The sequence below is a fragment of the Nothoprocta perdicaria genome, unplaced genomic scaffold (assembly GCF_003342845.1).
Source record: "Nothoprocta perdicaria isolate Ctin4 unplaced genomic scaffold, notPer1 scaffold_43, whole genome shotgun sequence".
In the NCBI taxonomy this organism is placed as follows: domain Eukaryota; kingdom Metazoa; phylum Chordata; class Aves; order Tinamiformes; family Tinamidae; genus Nothoprocta; species Nothoprocta perdicaria.
In genome coordinates this window covers 4,704,768-4,710,253 of record NW_020455677.1, presented here as the reverse complement: position 1 = coordinate 4,710,253, position 5,486 = coordinate 4,704,768, and the positions used below count along the sequence as shown (strand labels likewise).

Below are 5,486 nucleotides of genomic sequence, written 5' to 3'. Positions count from 1 at the left end.
GATATTCCTTCGTAGAAGGTGATCAGGTTAGTCAAGCAGGATTTCCCCTTGGTGACATAATGTAATTTTGCAAATGTAATTTTGCAAAGGCAAATGGGACACACTGGCAYGATGGGTGGACCATGCAAGCTCAGGCTGATTAGCACATTTAGGATCTTGAGTGGGTTCTAAAATGCAGAGGACACTAAGCTCCCCGGGCAGGAATGACTGGCTTCCTTTCAATTTACCTTAAGTAAGTTAAAGTGAAAGCACAGAGAATTTATCTCCAGGTTTCACCTTCAGACCATTTCTCATCTATGGAGAGACAGCACCATAATGCCATGCAATAATCTTTCTTTAGAGGTGAAATTTGGGCAGTAGCTTGTCTTGCCTTTTTAAAGGAAAAGCCCAGAACTAGAAAGTCAAAATCTTTGCTGTAAAGGAAGGAGAAAACCCATATGAGTACATGGCCATACAAAGCCAAGTACTGAACACATCTTGTCTTTTCTGGGTGTGTGGGATGGCCATTGAACAGGCTGGACGATCACTGGATTAAGCTATGTTTCCACTGTAACCATAAGCAGCTGAGGCAGCAGGGAGCTAAAACCCAGGAGCCTTGAGACCTGATTCCATGTGGCGTGTGGTGCTGGGACACTTAGGGAAGACTGCAGCTCTGTGCAACAGACATTCCCAGCTACCAAGGCAGGCAGAGCTCGGAAAGGCTGCTCAAGAGGGACCACAAAGCTGCTTTGCCTGGTGCCAATGTGAGTCACGTCAATACCTTTAAGTCAGCAGGGAATATGTTACAGCAGTTGAGAAGGCTGTGAACAGCCCCCACACAGACTGTACTTAGTGCCTGCTGGGCGCTAAGAGGGTGTTAAGAGGCCCCAAGCAAAGGTCCAAGGCTTATCTCCAGATCTGCCCACCCATATCTGCCCAWAGCGCACACGCGAGAGGGAGAGCACATGCTCACAGCTGAAGASTTGAGCCCGAGACTAGAGCACATCAACTTGGTGACTGATACGACTGAGTCAGAGGAAATGACCTACTCTGAGAGCGCTGCAGGAGCTGCTCCACGGACACTCGTACACGTGTGCCGGCAAGCAAGGCACTCCAGCCRAAGGCATCTGCAGATGGGACAGCCGGGGCTCAGCAAACCCTTTCCCCRCCGAGCCGCAAGGAAGGCACTGGAGACCCAGGGGTGAGCAGGGGGAGTGCAGCTCCCTGAGAACGGGCGAGGGAGGCGAAGCCTCGCTCAGCTGCTAGCTCAGGCAGGGAGACATCTTCCCCTGGCCCAGGCCCGCCTTGCCGCCGGTAGCCGCAGCCCGGGCAGCGCCGGGTCCCGCCTGCCCCTGACCGAGCAGCGCTCCGCGCCGCGGCGCCTCCCGCCCGCGGCCGCCAGGGGGCAGCCGCGGCGCGCGCACCAACAACGGCCGCGCGCCAACGGCTCCAACGGCCGCGCGCCAACGGCTCCAACGGCCGCCGCCTTCCCCGCCAGGGCTGCCCGTGCCGGCGGCCGCGCCGGCACCGCCGCTGGGAGCGGCCGGCTCGGCAGCCACAGGCGGCTGCGAGCAGCGCGGCTCTCTGCCCTAGACCCGGGGGCAGCGGCAGCTCCCCCTGGTCCCCGTGCAGCCACCCGGGTCCCCAGCCATCACTGGCAGGAGCTGTTCCCACCAAGAAAACAAGCAAGCAAGCACATCAGAAGCTCACTCACACAGCCCCTTTTTTCTATAAAAAAAACCCCACACCCTCAGTCCCTATCACTCTATCACTTGATGGAGAGGAGTGTCTTGGGACCTATCACCGCAGTCACACRGTGGCATAGATCTTGTTGAGAGCAGCACAGTGTCAGCCCTCTTCTTCCAAGACTTCAGGACCTCTACAGAGCCAGAGTTCGTGGTTTCCCATCTCCCTCCCACACATCTTTGTCAGCTTCCCTCACTTGGGTGCGACCCCATCTTGTAGAAGTTGGGACATCAAGGCCAGTCGCAAGACTGCATCTAAGCTCGTGCCAAGATTTCCCCTTTGTCACGGCTAGCYGAGTTCCTTCCCCTTCCTCCACCCACCAAATCCTGCTGGCTTACTGGAAAAGCAGCAGTGCTAAAGCCAGTTTCTTTAGGCCACCTGTGGCAGGAAGGGCTTCTTCTAGGACTTCCCAGATCTACAGCTCAGTACRGAGTTGTTTGAGTTGTACTTTGCCACTTGCAACTGCTTCATCTCACTATTGAAGAGGGTGGTATCTGTTTTGACAGCACCAGCTGCTAGAGTGAAGTCAGTTGAATCCATGTTGTCCAAACTCCAGCACACAGCCACAGCTCACCAACCTGYACTATAAAAAACTCACTCCAGTTGCAGACTCTGACATTTCCGCGGTTTCGTACAGAGCAACCAGCAGGTATCTAGATTACCTAGAGAGAGTCGCCTCCTTCAAAAAAACCTTAGGAAACTACAGGAAGAAAAGCTGAGAAAATGCTGTGGTCTAGGATTCAGAACAAGACGATAAGAATCAAAAATCTGGGTTATTTGGTGAGCTTTCATTTGCCAAGTCTTCAGTCACATTTTTTAATTTTCTGAATCAAGTTATTTTTAATRCAGCAGCATCTTATCCACCATTGTAAGAACTGGTTGGAGCATTCTGATGGAAGTCATTCTACAGACAGGCATTTTAATTATATGGTTAAAATGACAACTGGATCTTTTTTTATGATGATGATCCAGTGGAAAAAAATCAGAATGCTGACTAACCAGAGGTGGAGAACATGCCRTTAATTAAGACAATGAAGGTAGTAAGTCAGGACTCTGAAGTTCTTGTTCTGTTTCTTGAGGCTGTTTTATTCTGTGTCTAGGCAAAAGTCAATTTTCTTTTAAATACCTTGACTTAAGACGCAGAATGCAGGCAAATGCCTCTTGCACAGCAGCAATGCGAGATTTATTTAATAGCATTGGCAAGGGTTTTGGAAATTGTCAGATAAAAACGTGTCACCTAGGAATTGAGTACAAAATAAATAGGGCTGATAGTTTTATCATGAAGGAAATGCCAAATGTCTTTGTCTTTATGGCATTGAGAAGTATTTTTTTTTAATCAAAGTCTTGTATTTGCTTGCTGAACATTACTTGCAAGACATGGAATTTACTGCTAAATAGATTGCAAAAGGACTAGCACATTATTTGCCTAGCTCATCATATACAGCCATAGCAAAAGCAAAATCATACAGAAACAAGGAGCCTTCTTGTACCATCAAAGGCATAAAAAAAGGAGCAAGAAAAGGTGTCAAACCACAAAGCCTGCCCATCAGAGAGGCCAAAAGAGGGGAAAAAAGATATCATCAAAGGCAGCCACAGGTATTGGAGAGGAAAGCACAAGTGAGTGGGAAGAAAAAAAACACCCAACACAAAAATAAAGCCACTGGCCCATGTGGGCACATTCAGATGAACTGGGGCCAGCCAGACTGACACCTATCTCTGAGCACTTCCCTGGGGAGCAAACACACTAGGTGCTTTTGCCATATAATGAAAAGGCTTTAGGCATCTCTGCTCATGACAGTTCTCATTCCTCTAAGTCCTCCGCCAAGTAAAAATCTTCCGCCACAATGTTTTTCCTGAGCAGCCTTACTCTTTTCTACAATAACTCATGCTCACAGTCCCACACACCCTTTCTAAGTAAATCTTACTCGAGTTTCGGTCTCAGCTGGTCACTGCCAGAGTTTCAGGAATCTTCCTTTTCTGAGAAAAAGCTCCAGTTTCTTTAGGTGTTTGCCCTCATGGTGTAAGAGCAGGCCTGTTGGTGCTGATTTCTCCCATGTCTGTATCACTATGGAACATGGGACTGGCTGGACATTTCTGATCCCACAATCTGATGGCTGGGAGAAGTACAGCAACACAGTAAAGAYGGGACAGCATTTTAGGCCTTTCATTGCCTCCAGGTAGCTGGGATACGGTCTGGCACATCCTACTTCAGCAGTCCCCAGTCAGAGTGTCCCCTGTTTTTAAGAGTTGTACAAGGCAGCAGAAATGCAGCCCAGCTCCCCACTACAGGCTGGCTTGCCAGGTTGATGGCAGAAYGCATTTGGTCTGGGCTGATAGGAAGAACCTAAGTACTACAGCTGTATTTTCTTTTCTCTGAAAACATTCATCAAACGGTCACTCGCTTTTCTAGAGCAGAGAAGCTTGGTTTGACTCCAGAGAGATTAAAGGTACTGAACTGGAAAGGTGGGAGGGATCCTGTCCTTCATAAAAGCCTGTTTGCAAGTCTGGAGAAGGAACCTATTCCATTATTGAATTATCTTCCGCCCCAGTGAGAAACTTTTGGGCTGGAGGAAAGGCCTGAGTTCAATAGAATAATCCAGGGAGGTAATTAGTCAGGAGGTTAGTGGAAAAGGATTAGTTGACTGCAACCTCTTCTTGCTTCCCTCACTCTAGTTTTCCTGCCTAATGAGACAGCATTCCTTACCTGTGCACAACCTTTACCTATTGCCAAGCATTGGGAAAGTTGTCACTTGGAGCACTGTTTTAAAAAGGCCACTGAATGCTAAAATCTGACAGCACCTTCATCATATCCAAACCAGGACAGCCAATTTCCTCCCCACGCCTCATTCCATTGCTACAATAAAAAGTGGGCAGCCCAGCACTTAATGCCTGCAACTCAGAGCAATTGGAATTGCACAGGGCCTAATTCTGAGCCCGCTATTGTGCAAGTCTGGGAAAGGCACCAGCTCTCCCTGTGTCCCATTGCCCCCAAGTGAAACAAAACACTTACCCATCAAACAGCAGGCTGGCACGTCTAAATGAATTAATAGCTATACAACAATCTGAGCTCCATGCAGGTCTGTCAAAGCCATTATCTGGAGTCTAAGATTAGTTAACACCCACTCCTTCAGAAGCAAATAGCAAAAAAATAAAATAAATAATAAAAAAAAAACCTTCAAAAAAGCTGCATCAGGCAGCCATAGAATGACATAGCCCTAGAGAAAGATTTGACATCCTGCAGCCATCTAACAGTAACATTTATCCATTAGGAGTGACACAAACTAGTCTTGAACCAGGCAATCTGGAGATTCCTAGCTATCCTTTTAGCTCCTAGGACTCAGAGCTCTAAAAGATGTACTTGTCCGAATAATGTCAGCTGTCTGAATCCTAAAAAACTTTGAAGAGCAGAGCCTCAGGATTAGTCTACTAACCAGAAGAACCCAGCTTTATGCCACTGGGAATCCCAGCCCTGATGCCTCACCTGATACTTGTGAAGAGGCAATTGAGGATGGAGAACCCACCTTGTTAATTAAAGCAGCTCTGTATCTTGCCTCTTAATAGAGATATAATCAATGTTAATGTTTTGGGTGTGATACTAAATATCCAAGGGGATGTTTGTTTTGCAATTTCCCTCTTCCTTAATGGCAGCTTTTTCCCTACCCTGCACAATCACTCACCCTGCAGGTCACAACTATAAATATTTTGTCTTGCCTAATAGCTGCAGTATTTCAGCATCTTCTGCCTCAAGCTTCACCTCATCA

At 47.9% G+C, this 5,486-nt stretch overlaps 1 long non-coding RNA gene across 1 annotated transcript in view; it reads right to left on the bottom strand.

Annotated features, from left to right (window-relative positions):
- Positions 1–4,879, bottom strand: part of LOC112953267 — a 15,465-nt gene extending 10,586 nt beyond the window's left edge. The window contains exon 1 of the long non-coding RNA XR_003250554.1: positions 4,736–4,879. This is a non-coding gene — a long non-coding RNA (uncharacterized LOC112953267). The remainder of the gene's footprint in view (positions 1–4,735) is intronic.
- Between the last annotated feature and the right edge of the window lie 607 nt (positions 4,880–5,486).